Source organism: Ambystoma mexicanum, chromosome 3q, assembly GCF_040938575.1.
Source record: "Ambystoma mexicanum isolate Mex_15411 chromosome 3q, UKY_AmexF1_1, whole genome shotgun sequence".
NCBI lineage: Eukaryota > Metazoa > Chordata > Amphibia > Caudata > Ambystomatidae > Ambystoma > Ambystoma mexicanum.
Genome location: NC_090926.1, coordinates 679017011 through 679032971, shown reverse-complemented (window position 1 = coordinate 679032971; position 15961 = coordinate 679017011). Strand labels below are relative to the sequence as shown.

At 44.5% G+C, this 15961-nt stretch overlaps 1 protein-coding gene across 1 annotated transcript in view; it reads right to left on the bottom strand.

Moving 5' to 3' along the window:
- Positions 1-15961, bottom strand: part of STX8 (syntaxin 8) — a 1659484-nt gene that overhangs the window by 674686 nt on the left and 968837 nt on the right. The gene's annotated exons all lie outside the window — the stretch shown is intronic.

Here is a 15961-nt window from a genome sequence, read left to right as displayed (position 1 = left end):
GGTGACTGCACTTCTGCATCAACTGCCCTTTCATTTTCATTATCAAAGCGGCTAAATTATGGATTTCCATATGTGCAATAAGAAGCAGTGATAGGGCATTTAATCTTGTTTTTAAATCAGCGACTAAGATAAAAGGAAGAATTGTTCAACCAACACATTGAAGGTGGAATGGCAGGTATTTAAGCATGAATGGGGGATTGGTGTGTTTACTAGAAAATGTAGTAGCTACACGCCTATTTTACTGCAGAGTGATTCTCCAACAATGTCCTCATTAGTTGGTTACAGGCTACCAAAAGTAACTTTACAATTTGTCCAAAATGTCTACAATGCCCCATCCCACAGAAATCCTCTCGTGGCCTATTTCTTGTTAGCCTTCTAGAAAGGGGACTAACCCGCTGGGTGACTGCCCGATCCAGTATACCCCAGTAGGCTAACGCAGAGCACCCCGTTTGTGACCTTTCGTCAGGTAAATGACACAATGCACGCCTACCTTTTCAAGGATGTAGTAGGCTCAAACCTTTCAAAATGAAAACAGGTTAGATCTTAGCTCATGTGTTCTTCCCCTTTGCTCCTGTTTTCAAAGGATTATTCTGAGACATTAATAAAACCTTTTTAGGCAGGTGGATACAATACTGGGTATGTTTTCCTATCCAAACTCACTTGGTATTTATTCATATATCATGTAATCAAATGCAAGTTTATAATTAAGGCTTCCAGTTTTATGGTATTTATTTTTTTGCCATTTTAGTCTGTATTTAGCCATATTCATTTTTTGGCATTTTTTTCTGTATTTATCCACATTTATTTTTTGTCATATTCGCAACCAGTATTTTTCTGAATTTATTCCAATTTAAAAAAATGCATATATGCTGTCAACAATTTGAATAACTTTAATGCTATTTTTATGTAACCTTTACACTCTTTAATCTGCAATGCGATTGGCCTGTGATGTACGAGTGACATCATGCAGAATAAGACAGAAAACCCTGTTTTTGCTGGGTTTTTTTCCATTTTCAAAAATAAATACAGACAGAAAACAGATTGATTTCCATGTGTATTTGTGTGTAAAAATCAGTAAAAACTGAAAACTAGAAGCCTTATTTTAGGGACCTAGTTTCTCTTTTTAGCAAATGCTACCGGGTTGTGAAGTTTTGATATTGGCATGCAGCATTTATTCCACGTGCAGCACAACCAATACTTAACGTGCTGCAAAGCTGCTGCCTCGTTTCCATCAAGTTAACATATGAGTTTCTTCGTCCACTCAATAGCCCTGTCCCACTTGTGCCTAGGGTGGTACAAGGAGGCAAGGGAAGATCTGGGCACAGATCCGTACATTAAACATTATTCACATGTCTCAGTACTTCTAATACACTGGCATAATTGAGGCCAAGAAGCAGATCGCAGGAGCATTCATTCAACCACCTGGAGTAAAAAAAAAAGTGTGCATTTGGTATTACAAAATTACACAAAAATCTGCAGACAGCGAGTTTAGCAATACAAATAAACATATGGTGGAAAGACCTGGTCATGCCTCCAGCTGAGGTCAATAAGGGATTACAAAAAAAGTGAAAAACACTCTCGTAATCAGGGGCAGGAAGACCGATGTAGGGGTGCAGAAGTAAGAGATTGACACAATTATGGCATGCGTATGGCTATAACCTTTTATTAACGGAATGAGCGTTGAGGAAAACCTAACTATCCCTAATAATAAGAGGAGCGTCCCTGCCTCAAAGAATAATCTAAGGAGTCTGTCAGGATGTCCAAAGAAAACAAAGTCCACTGTTGTGTCAAAACCTATTTCCAGCCCTTACATTAGTAACTTAAACTAAGGTGATTGTTTTTTGGCCCCAAAAAATGTCTTTCTGCTTCTGGACGTGGGTTTTAAATGTTCCTTTCCATCTCATAAAACAAAGTTCAAATGATTCAAAAACAAACTACTCGGATGTGCAACCTTGTGCCAAAGGTTCCACGTGATGATATCTCTGCAAAAATGTCGCCTGGCAAAAAAGTCGCCTGGCAAAAAAGTCGCCAACAAATGCCATTTTTGCAGGGACATTTTCACATTGAACATGTTGGGGACACCCCTGCAAATACCCAAACCTTTTTTTTTTGTTCAGGGGGGGCTGAGGACACCCCGCAAACCCTGCTCCCTTTGACCCCACATATATGGTCACCATTTATGATGTCACCACAACCTTTTCCCGGCGACATTATGTATGGCGACCATATATATGGGATAATATCACCAGATACTGTGCTAAAAGGTTGACAGGTCCCAACAAGGCCAATAGAATAGCTCCCTTCTCTTAGCTTTCCAAAATGTTCCCAAACACCAGTGGGAACGATGCCATTGCCCCAATTTCTCTTCAGCTTCTTCAAAGTGCCAAGAGTGTGTCTCCATTCTGTTGGCTTGGTATACTATTCACAACTACCATGGGGGATGATTCCTTTTCCATGGCTTCTCTTCAGCTTCTTCAAAGTGCCAAGAGAATACCTCCCTTCTCTTGGCTTGGTATAATGTTTGCAAAACCCAGGGGGAATGCTTTCCTTCTCCAATTTCCGGCTTCTCTTGTAGTCAACCTGGTTCACTAATCTGCCTGGTACAGTGACTATGAAGATGACCAATGATTTAATCCTTATTATGGTGTGTGAGTTCCAGACTCACCTTTCAGACTTATTTTCTGTTTTCTGCAATACTTGGTATGTTCCCCTGCCAAGTATCAAAGGACGGTTTTGGATATGTTTAAATTCTCTCGCCTCTGTCAGGGTACCAAACCCCGTCGTCTGGATTTTGTTCACCCTTCCGGGTTCTCCACCAACTTCTTGGGGCCCCTTCACCTAACAGCCAACCAGCGTACCATTTCCCGGTCCGCGATGGTTTCAGGTCTACCTCGGTGCATGCGGTCTGTGGTGGTGCTTCTCCGACCTTTGTGGTCGGTCTGCGGTGGCTCTGAAGTCTAAATCTTCTTATGGGTAAAACAACGTTTCCCTCTTGCCTTCTCCAATCTGCTGTGGCACCAGGAGTGTCTTCTCCCAGGTTTGTGGAATGGTCCTTCCGCTCAGGACCTGTACCGCTTCTGCTTGCCCCCGCCTCAGTGTCTTGGTTAGTGTTCTTCCTTCTCTCAGGTCTCAGCTTGCTCTTGCAGCTTTCTCCAGCAAGGGCTTAACATCAGTCTGAGTCTTTCCTCAGTTTTTATACACACATAAGGTCCATAGTGACTACACCATTTCTGTTGCTTCTGTGCGGTGCTCTTCAATTGATACTATTTCCTTCTAGGATGTTCTTACTCATCTCAGTTTTACAATGTAATTCACATGGTCAGTTTCTCTTTTTCTTCGTATTAGGTAGTGAGTTATAATATTCTACCTCACAGACACACACAGAACTTTGAGGAACTATGTTACCCTTCTCAGGGTGGTAGGGTGAGAGAAGTTGAAAAAGGGGGTTTGTTGTATACTGTGTTTTCCCTAGGTTGTCATCCCTCGTCCCATAAGAGTTCTCCCTCCCCATGTGACCCTCCTACGGTGCACCAATTGGGAGGAGGGACGACATCCAAGGGTTTTTCACACCACCTAATGTGAGAGTATATCAGAGGGAAAGAGGAACGGTAAAAGGTCAACGTGTGAGAGATGCAAGACAGAACGTGATAACGATAACAAGCGAGACAGTGATACAGAGATTGGGAGAGAGTGGGGAAAACATAGCATGAGGGGCACAGGTACATTCAGCAGAAAGAAATACTTCAGAAAAGGTGTGAAAATGGATCACTCAGTGCACTTTTTAGTTGGAGCATGAGTTAAGTTATTTCAAAGCAATGGGCACCTTTGCTGAGATCTGAGTCCAAGTTGAAGGGTACAGGGTGGCAGCCCACTGAACCGAATCAAAGTTTTATTTAACCGATATAAAACAAACTCATTGAGTTCTGCAATAGGAGCACTTATTATTTAAGTGCCAAATAATTTATTTCATCATTCACACTATAGGAGTGCTTAAAACTAATGACAAATTATTAAAAAGAAAGGTTACAGGTATTGTAACTGAATGCTATCTGTGAGGGTTACATATTTATAGCTATTTAGATTGTCGTTAACAAATGATGGGGTAATTCTGTTTCTGAAAATGAGATCTGCTAAACTGGCCCCATTTTCATAATGTTCCAGGCCAACTGGCATAATGCCAACATGCACCTTGCTGTGACCATCTACTGACATCCCCAGCAACTTCCCTTCAGTTGTTAGTGTTCAAAACTCACGTGTATTCTTGAACAATTGTGCAGAAACACAAAGTTCCAATGTATAGAGTTGGCTTTTTTCGCTGAATGCACGTCTGGTTCAAAATATCATAATCATGTGCCGAAGCAGTTTGGCGGCAGCTGTTAATAACATTTTAGCCAAGTCTAGTTTTGACATGATGGCTACTGAAATTAGACAATTATACAGCCATTAGTATTTTCTGCCATTTATAGTCAGCTTGGTGAACAGTGATTAATTAATGACAGAGTCGTGTGTGTGTTAAACTATCTGGGCTGGGTGTACCCACAACAACCGTATGAGGTCCAGCGAATGAAGCCTCTCTTTGAACCCCCATGAGAAGGGCTGCCACCTTCCACGAGCAAACAGGAACACTTCCAGAGAGGTCTCCTGGAAGCCAGTGCTACAAAGACCACACCATCAATACAATGGGTACCACACACCAGGGTGCTGATAACGTGAGTCCTTTTGAAGTAGGCAAAGAAGGGGGTGGACTTAGAACAAAGCAGGAGTGAGCTTCAGTCCAGAGGGGGGGTCTCAACATATTGGATTTTTTAAGGGCTCCAAGACTCCCTGTTCCCCTCCACACTTCCTGCATAAAGGGCACTCTGGGTGTGACATCAAAAAAGAGAAAATGACATGTTAGAGCAGCTATGAGTGAACCCTTAACAACAGGCTTGCTGTGGACCAGGCTGTTGTGGCATTTTGCATATATTAGGGAAGGGGGGAGGGTTCTCCGCAGTTGATTCATCGTTTGACACTGCTTGAAGAAGGATTCACTGGAACTTGGTAGGGAGCAGAGTCTACTCCAAAGTCCATTGCCACAGAGGTGATGAGCAGGAGCTCTGAGGAAGAGGGAAGATCGTATGCCTAACCACCCCAAGGGCCGATTTGGTATGACCACTTGGCTGGACAATGCCTAATGCAAATGTGACACTGGTACCCAGGACCCTGGAGGTGACGGAACCCTACAAGTGCTCTCTACCGATCTTACTGGTTGGGAAGGAAAGAAGAAAGGACACACCTTGCCCCAGAGACCGTGGACTGGGTCTCCCAGCACCCAAAGGACTGAGGAAGTGACCCCTGGCTCTCCCTGCATCTCCAATCCACATTGGCACAGGTTTGGCCACCTTCAACGCTATGCAAACTGGTGCAAGAGAATTGCCAGAGTCATAAGTTCCACTGTCTCTATCAGAGACCCGCTGAGTCTTCTGGTGCATCCAACTTGAGACTGACTGCCTGGTTACCAGCCTCTTTGAGCTTCAAGCAATCACTGCTGCAGTTACATGTTATCTTCTTGAGCAAGCGAAGCCCGCTCACTGCCGAGAGCAAGTCTCTACTTGTTCAGAGGTCACAGAGTTTACCAGCACAGCCGTCCTGACAAAACCTGCCTTTTACCAGCATCTCCCACCTGCAAGCAGTTACCCCTGCAACACTGTTGTTGGATCCAGTCGACGATGCTCCCCTACTCGGCAATGAAAAGCACCCAGATATCCAGCTTAACACCGAAAAGCCTGGTTCAACGCTTTTGAGTACTGAAAGACAAGAACTAAAAAGTATTTGTGGTGGTCTTGTCCCGTTGGTGCACCTTAAAGGACTTAATGACTTTTAAGCTCCCCTTTCTTTTTGAAAAGCATATCCAATAACCAACATTTTGTTTCTGAAATCTTTGCCTAAACATCTGCATGTACAAGCCCAGAGTGTCACTTCAAGTCTGCTTTCGTTGGGTTGTCCCTTACATGGATGGGACTTTTTATTAGCTGTGTGCATTTTTGTTAGTTTAATTAAACGTTGTATTTTTATAGAACCTTGATTGACCATTGTTTCATTTTGGTACTATTGGTGTTTGGATTGATTCTGTACCAGCTAAATACCTCTCATGAAGAATATATCCTGCCTTCAGCCCATGTATTAAAATGTAAAAAAAAAAAAGGTATTAGGTATACCTTTCGGGCTGTGCCTGTTTAACCTTCATAATTGGGAACACTTCTGCTTAGTAGCAGTGTGGGGCTCAGTAGGCATTCGACTATCCACACAGTGGGTGTGCGCTAGCCCAGTTTTCACATTTATTTTAAAGTGAAATTGAACGAGGGTAGGTCAACCATCGGAAAGTGTCTGGGGCTAATCAACACACATTTTCCTATGCTCACTGCACAACATACGTATAAACCCGTGTATTCTGGGTGGACACAGCCGCAGTCCCCCACTCTTATTTAGTTGGAATATGACAAGAGTACACAATGCATCTCCAGAAGGGGCGGAGCCAAACCTTCACCCTGCTATTGCCAGCCTGATTAACTAAGAATGGGTCCATGGATCTGCTCTGTCCTTTTGTTGGGCCCTATAGCTGGTGGCAGCAATGTGCATACTAATAAGCAATTAATTCAAACAGACGCAAATGGGGCCTGGCTGCAGAGGCTAACAAAGGAGACAGGAAACCCCAACAACCTTTCATATACATCTGTGCCAACCTGATGCCAGTTCCCGCCCTCAGTATCGATTGACAGTGAAATGTCTGGAACTGTGTGTTTCCAGTAGTCAAACCTGCAAGGGGACCCCATTCATAAGGTACGAGTATGTGGTTTGGCAGAGTCAGAGAGTCTGGTCTCACTGCAGCTTCAAGGGAGACCTGCCGCTTTATTCAGGAACCACAAAGAGCTCCATTAACCAGAGAGACCATTTGATCCACAACAGACGAGAAGATGGGTGGGAATACTTAACATTACATGTTTCACACCTTTACCTTTTCTGTTGCAAAGCACTCTGGTTATGACCTCACACATACAGGAGATTGTTGTTGGCGATGCAGGATTGGTTCATTAAGGTAGGCTTAACCTACACCAATCCCTGTGGCCCAATTGGCTTTAAAAGAGGGCCTAGCCTCTCTCTTCGCAGATCTGAAGGCTTCACCAGAAGCGGAATGAAGAACTCATTATTGGACCCTGGCTCAAGGTACAGTCTGCCTTAAGATCTCTGCCAATGAAGGAAGGCTGGGACCTCCAACAGGGAAGCAAGATCCCTCCCCTAAACATCTCCCAGGGAACAGAGGGAGTTACCAAATCCAGAAGCTCCAGAACCAGTACCCAGCCAGCACACAGCGTTCCCTGCTAGGCTCTGCAGCAAGCTTCCTAAATGGGAAGTGCCAGAGAGTCTACAACCTCCTCACTTTTGGCCATCCACCTTCAAGGATGACACAAGCTCAGTGAAGAAGCTGGGAGAAGTGCATCAACAAGCATCTACTGATGTCTGACTTTTCGAGCGAGTCGAGCCCCTCAAGCTGGAACCGGCTGCACCACTGAATTATGTCGCAGTCGATTAAAGCCATCCGAGACGTTTCGAGCTGTGCTCCGCAACTGCAGACTATCACTGTGACAATGATTCCTGACCCCCGAGCCGCCTTGTATGCCATCCTGTGGCCGTCCGTCCAGCTTTGCTCGCCAAACTGCCTGCCGCCTGATACCCGCAGCTGTCTGCAAAGTGCCCTGAAACCGACTTAACCCTGTTGAGCACCAAGAACTCCTACAGCACAAGGTACATTGCGGTTCTGTCCCCCTGGTCCTTCTCTAAAGGCCCGTATGACATTTTATGACCCATTGCTCCATCAGTGCTGAAACCACATATCCTGACTTTTTACAATACCGACTATCCTCCGGTCAGTATCCAGAGTGCATCCCTTTTCCTTCTTTGAAACTGTCTGTTCTCTGCATTCCTTTACAGGGTGGGTTGGATTTGGTAGTGTGCTAAAGCTGTCTGTTATGATGATAATAAAGTAGATATTTGTATACAATCTTTACTGGACAGTCCCTTTTATCATTGGGTAATAACTGTATTTTCACCTTGTTGCAACTAACCAACGACTCACAACCTTTCCGTCCATGTTACCAAAATTGGACAAGGAGGTTTATAATTTGCTTGTGTTTCCAACCTGTTTGGATCCCTTCTGGTGTACTAGAGGTGTGGGGCTGATTAATGGTTTAGAAAAAAACGATATTCATCTCTGGGGTTCTATGCCATTTTACCAATGTTCGTTTATTGGATACATTTTTTGCCGACAAAAATTAATCGAAAAAACGAATTGAAATGTATTGTTTCAAAATGTGCGGGGTTCCACCACTAAACGCCCCACTTCTCCATATTGTTACCCCAACCACCGCCACACCCCTTTCATACCCTTACGCACCCCCCATATACATTTAGATTCGTTTTTTCGATGTGTTTTTTTCGGCAAAAAATCCATCGAAAAATCGACCATCAGCAAAAGGACAGTATACGAATCCCTGCACCACTGGTGACCCCGAAGTTGATTCATCGCAATCCCAAAAGTCATTTCAAAAGTTCTGTAAACAAACACAATGGTTGGAGCTCATGTTCATCATACCGCAAAATGCACACACAAACATTTTACACATGCATTTTATGTCTATTTTCATTCATTTGTATGGTGGCAAGGAGGCATGGAATGGAATGGAATTTCCATTACGTCACCATCCTATTCGCCATAGAAATGCAACAGTATTTACGTCAGCATAATATTTTCATGCTAGTATAAATGTTGTGGAATCTACCTGCTTTTTACACCAGCAAAAAGCTTCCAGATTCCATAGGAATCCAACCCTGCTTGCCAAGCGTAAATGGCTGGCAGCATTTCCTCAATTTACGCTGCGAAGTGAAAAAGAAAGGCATGAAGGCGATTTTGCCTGCTATTCACACCACTCATTTGCACTTCATGGTGCAAATGATGAAAATGGCATGGACGGGACCTATTTGCACCCAATTGTGCAATGTACACGTACCAGAAATGTGAGTCTTAATAGAATAAAAAGACCACCTTTCACATTTTCGCAATGCCAGTAGACTATACTTTGTTTTTTAGTTTGAAAAAGTAGTGCTAAAATGTGGGATAGTATGCCAGTATGCAATGGTACATAAGCGATAAGTAGCAGAGCAAATTCTGCATGTAGGACTCAGTGTGACCTCAATCACCTCGAGGTGGTAGTGTTTAGCGTGCGTGAATGGCGGCATAGTGAGTAAAGGAATACGACAGTAGCCAATACACAAGCTCAAAGTAAAGGTTCATTATTTGTTTAAACTTCCTCAAAGGTTTGGCAAACGTTTAGAGAGGTAGGGAGTAAACAACACCTATCACGTGAACACATCAAATGCCAGGCATCCACCGCTGTGGTCCCTGATCAGTTAATTTCAACCGAGAATTGAGGAACAGGGAGAAGCACTGGGATTTGGGGCAGAGCCAGCCTCACAATGTTGGGGTGGGAGGGTGAGGGAAGGAGGGTGCTGGATGGCAGTTTTCAAAGCTGGTAGTGAGTGGGGTCATTAAACCTATTTCGCTGTAGATCCCCCACCTGGAGCCCAGTAGGCTGAGTAGATATTGTGCCGTCCTTTGGGCCATTAGATGCATCGTTCACTCCCAACTCACCAGAGCCGAATCACGGATTGTGGAACAAGTGGGGCCTTCAGCTAATGTAGCAGGGCTCACCCTAAGGAGAGCATGAAGAGGGAACTGGGCTTGTGCTGTCTCCGACTGAATCTATAGGAGCGACCAAGCGTAGCGAGAGAGAGCGAACCTACCCAGGTGGGTTCAGAGGGCTTCTCTCCCAGACAAAAATGTCTAAATAAGGGGTTGAAATGGTGACTTTCTTTGATACATTAGGTAAAAAGTCACAGAGTTTACAATCGGTTTTGTAGGGTAAGACATGAAAAAAGTCAATTAGATTACACGTCATCAACAATGCACAGGAGCATTTTCAAAAACATTTTCATAATGCCTTTGCCCACTGTATGCCAGTACCCCGCAAGTGTAAAAAAACATTTTCATACTGCTTGTGCCCAAACACATCCATTCTGGTGCTCCTATAAATGCCAGTATTGCCACATCTGAAAATATTCATGTTTGCTTTGCCCATGATGCCAGTAGTGATACTATATCAAAACATGTTCATGCTGGCTCTGCCAATATCTGCCATGTCCCCATGTAAGAACATGCTCTTATTGGCTTTGCCTTAATGCCAGTAAAAAGAAAAATCCATGCCTCAATAAGAGAACATGCCTTTGCTGGTACAATAGCAAGTTGAGCCTTTGCTGGTGCAATCTGTGTGTGATCTGCAGGTGGCAGGTTCTAACCCCAGCAAGGCCCACTTATACTTTCATACTTCTGAGGTAAATAAATGAGTACCAACTTCGGTTTGGTGATAATTTTATATAAATATGTTCTCTGTACAGTGCTTTGGCGAAAGTGCTTTAAAAATAACACATCATTATTACACAAATCCCCATATAAGAACAATCATCATGTTGTATTTGCTCCGTAATGCTAGTAGACAATGTAATGCAACAGTAAGCAAAAGTAGAAATTCCTGATTACCTAGCTGCGATTTGATTTCATAGAGTTTTGTGATTTTTATTATACAAAGGGTAGACAGATAATCTAGAAAGTGGTCAGCCGACACGTGTTTCGAACCCTAAGGTTCCTTCTCAGTGGAGTTCCAATTCGGCTCCATTGATCCAGATATGCTCGCACAGGCAACAGCCTTGAAATTGAGTTTTTATTGAACTCCAACCATACGGCCATATGTCATTTGACATTCCAAGACTTGTCTTCTTTCCTTGCCTTGAGAAGGAACCTTAGGGTTCAAAACATGTGTCGGCTGACCACTTTCTAGACTATCTGTCTACCCTTTGTATAATAAAAAACACTATCTCAGACACTGCTTCTAGCGTGTAAATTCTTGTAATCACAAAACTCTATGAAATCAAATCGCAGCAAGGTAACCAGGAATTTCTACTTTCTAATTATGAAAGGTTTTGGGTTCACCTTTCCACACCTGTGACCTTGCATGGAATAATTAGTGATAACCATAAAACAAATAGAGCTCAGCACAGGAGTGTTCTATCCCAGAGCCTGCTTTCCCCTCAACAGTAAGAAAACATTGCCTTATGGGCTGCACAAAGGCTCACTCCTCAACTCCCCTGCCTATTTAAGAACCCTTATGTTGACTTTGACCTGAACCCCAGTAAAACGATTCCATGTCAGGGTCATGAAACATACACTCTCCCGTAAGAACACTTACAAAGCTGGCTTTATCCTTGCAGAGCCCTTCCCCTACTGCAACCCCTCATTCACATAATAACACTCAAGTTGGCTTTGCTTTGCCCAGAAAGGCCAATAAAATATGCCATCCTTCTGGCAAAATATGTTCATGCTCCAATGTGCATGCCAAATGCTAGTGTGGGCCAGTTTTTTGGGTCAGAGTGGGACACTTTTTTGGCCAATGTGTGCCAGATTGATGAGTTACTTCACTATGTGGCTAGTAGTTTTGACCAGTGGTGCTGGATAAATATTCTTTTAAATGCATAATTTGCATCACATTGTATCAAAAAACTCCCCTTTGAGTACTATTCAAACAGTCTGTCACAAAAGGACAAATTGCCATGTGTAACTGTTGCCCACTTTTTCATTGGCGCCCGAGACAATGTTATACCCCAGTCCGAGCTTGACACTGATGCATACCCCTACAAACCCAACCATACAGCTTCTTTCACAGAACTGGGGGAGCCAGGAAACTCTAGGGTAGGGCCGAGCCTAGGGGTCTGGCCTGGCTCAAGGGCCCCAACGTGGGCAGAGTCTGGGAAATGGCTGTGCGAACCGAGAAGGGGTTGGGGGGCAGTTAGGCAGTGTTGGAGTCAAAAAGGGGCTGTGGGAAGGAAAGGGATTGGGGAAATAAAAATCACAATAGAAAGCACGAACAGCAGCACACTTTGCTCTTCCTTCACATTGAAATGCCGCTCGGCACACACTATCCATGTAATTCACAGCAATCCCTGCTTCCTGCCTGCTTCCTGCCTGCTGCCCTCATGCTCCTGGTGTGCTGGGCCGGCAGTACTGTCTGACTTGCTGTCCTGCCACCTGACTTCCTGTCCTGTCCCAGCCAATCAATGAGTGGCTGGGGAGGCTTTTGTCATCAGCACGTTTGCTGAGGACTATTTTTTCACCTTGAAGAGTTGTGTATTTATTTAGGTTTAAAGTTTAAAAGTTGGTTTAGAAGTAAGTAGCTACACCGCTCGTTCTCCGAGGTGAGAAATGGGACAGGTTCTTGCCGCCTGAGCCCAGGATGGGCCTCACAGCATATTGATGACTGTTGCAGCCCTTCCAAGCCCATGCCTGGCTCCGCCCATGAGTGGCAAGGCAAATTCTTAAGGACATACGCAAACTTCACAGTTTCAGGGAGTATAAGCTCCGAACAGCAGCCACTTTCTAAATAGTGCATCACTGAAAGCGTGAATGTGTCCACTAGCAATCGACAGCTCTAAAACACCCTGCACAAGTTATCCTAGCATGGCCCTTTAGAGGTCACCTGGCCTATGCAGCTGGCCCTGGATACTTAACTCCTCGCGGGGCCAAAACCAAGGCATGGCCGTTTTCTGAAGGTTTGCTCTTAATCTCTGAAGCTTCAAAACGTACATTCTCGACAAAGGGCTGCAGGGTGGTGCTGTGTGTGTACATGATTCTAACGAGCGATTTTTCCCATTGCACATCATTTGCTTACAGAATAGAAGCCAGGTGCATACGAGACCGCATGTCCGGGAGATGAAAGGGATGCGCCGGAAGGCGGGACAGTCGCGCAGGCACGAAAGGGAAATTCGCTCCCTGACCTTTCCTTAAAGCTGTGTGGGAGTTGATCACTTTGTGATCGATAACTTCTGGAGGCCGAGACTCTGCTGACAAGGGGGTACCGCTCAGAAGGATGCTAGGTAATCGCTCTCGGGCTCCGCTGTCTCTGACCCCTCACCTCTGCAGAGGACATTAGTTCCACTGCTTCGAGATGCAAGCCATGGATTACTAGCGGAATACACAATGGTCCCAAAGGAAGAATTAGTGGCTTCAGAGACTTGGCTTTGATTTAAGATAAACTGTTCAGAGTCGCAATTTAAATAACTTGTCTCCTTAAGTGAGAAAACAGGCTCTGCCTGTGTACTTCAAAAACTCCTTTTAACGATAAAGGAGACACTCTCAGGAGAGTGGCACTGTGAAGGGAAAAGTCCACTGTACACGAACATCAACTCCTGCACCAGCCTCCAACTGCCAGCCCCACAATATACACACACACACCTTTAATGTCATACTATACTATATATTGCATGCACAATCATGCTTTAGTTGGGAGACTAAGGTCTTTTGTGTGCGAGGGAGTTGTGCCTCATTCACCTCTCTGCTGGGATTCCATGAGCTGTCACTTGCGTTCAGTCTGATGAGATGGTTGCTGAATGCGGCATCCGAAAGTAATGACTAAACGTTTGAGCTACACCCATCGGCTAGTGCAGTTGGGTTCTGTAAGGAACCCAAGGGCACCCCCTCATCTACTCCCCTTGGGTCTTCCTCTAAGGTCACCCGGGAAGGGCCATCACTTGTGGATACCGACCCTGGGGGGCAGATATGCGAGGAAGGATCACCTGGGTGGAGGGACCGTGGGGAGTGGAGGAAAGATGCCTTTAGGTGAGGCACTGTATCCCCCTTTCCCTTGGCAAAAAAAATTGTAACCTCCCCTAACATTTATAGGTTATTACCAATCTTGACCACTATCACACACTCCAACTGCCCACCATTCATATCCCTTTAAGGCTGGGACGAATAAGAGGCAACTAGGAGTAATGCACACATCCATCTGTGAACACCACTTTGGTACTGGGACGAGGAAGAGGACTGTGAAACACCACTGTAATGGTCAGACATGTGCTATTGACAGAAGTAATTGTGGTCAGGCAAAGGACTTGCACCTTCAGCCATTTGAGGGGCTACAGGTGCATATAAAAAGGAGAAACACATGGAGAAGGGGAACAGCCTGGGAAGTTGGGAAGACGTGAAGCAGGCTGGAGAGGGGCCGCGAGAGAGTCAAGAGCCCTACAGAGCCCTGAGCCGCATGTCCCCCACTGGAGCTGGGGAACACTGAAGTCTCCACTACGCTGCAGGAAGTAGCATGAAGGTTCGGAGGTGAGCACGGTTCGCCGGTGCTCCCGATGTGAAAGAGGGGAGTGAGCGAAAGCAGAAGAGGAACATGCAAGAACCCTGAGGAGCGGCTGTATACCAGTGACTGACGGGGAGAGAGCACTCATGTCGGGGTGCTCCAGGGGCTTGGCGTGGGCACAGAAAGATGCCAAACAAGTGAAAGTGAATAATGAATGGGTTGCGAGACCAAATGGACATTATTGAATATTGAACAAGTTGCAAAGTTCTGAATGAATTATTGAATACGGAACTAAAGAAAAGCTATGAGAAGGTATGCAAAATATATGAAAATACCGAACAAATGGAGAGAAAGTGATGTGTATTTACAGACGCAGTGAAAATAAGGAACACACATTTATGAACAATTTGAAATTACAGACCAAGTGAAAACCCAGTCACGTGAGTTTGTGAAGCAAGCGAAAGGCAAATAATAAGCACTACTGGATGGTGTGAAAGCAATGTGGTGACAAGGAATGAATACCACAAATTACATTGGTTTAAAGGCACGTGTTGGCAGAGTCAAGACACTGCCAAAGAGAAACCAGAATACAGATGGACCAATCTCAGAGGTGCAGAGAGGAAACCTATGGTGACAAGGGAGTCCAATGAGAATCAGTGAGCAAGGGTTACCAGTTGTGTGACCTGTGATGAGTGGACCGTGTGGTCAGACAACTGCTCCTAGACAGAGTGACCCCTACTTGGAGTGAGCCAAAGAAAATCAAGAGGTTGAAGTTTTTTTGCATAGCAGGTGATAAAGCGGCTCAAGAATAGAATAAGCCAAGTGAATGGTTGAAAAGCCTGAAATGTTACAAAGTGGATTTTGAAATAATCTTGCAAGCTGAGTAAGTTGAAGTAACTGTGAACTGTGTTGAACTTGGGCAAGGAAACCACAACGATAGTTGGAACTGTGTCGAACTTGGGGAAGGGAACCCCAAGACTGTTTGGAATTGTGTTAAACTTGGGAAACGGAACCCTGGGGATAGTTGGAATTGTGTTAAACATGGGGAAGGGAGCCCAGATATCTTTTTTCAAACTGTTTTGAACTTGGGGAAGAGTAAGCTGAAAGTTATCCAGGAGCTGGAAGCGGCTCAGAACTTCATTTTGAAAACTGGTTGCTGACATCCCTCCATTTGTAGACATTTAGCTGTGAGGGCAAGCATAGGTTTTGGAAACAACCGATTATTTTGGTTGAACTTTATGTCACAGACTATCCTTCGTTTCTTTAGGTAGGGAAATCCCACCTTAGCATAGGGCACGTTAGGCCTTAAGCCATCATGACATTTGAAAAACAAACACTTCATTTTAGAAAATGTAATCGGCTGTCTGTGTCTTACTTCGTGATGCCTTCAAAGTACCTCAATTCGAGAACCAACCACCCTGTTGCAATTCCATAATCACCCTTGGTGATACTTTTGTAATAATCACAGGGAATATAACCACTCCCCCTTTTGCTGTTCCAAAGAATTGGGGTATTGACTTTTACTTTGTCCCCCAACTTTACATTCACCTCTTTTACTGTTTTTTGTCTGTCATGCCCTATTTTGTTCCTCTGTTACTTACCATTTACCCTGTCCTGCAAGACAGCGTAATCAAGAAGTGACAACTTGGACTAACACAGCCAAGCAGGGCAAACACTTGTGTTTGGTTTCTGACCCCTTAAGATCTTCAAAATGAACACTCGTTTTTATGAAA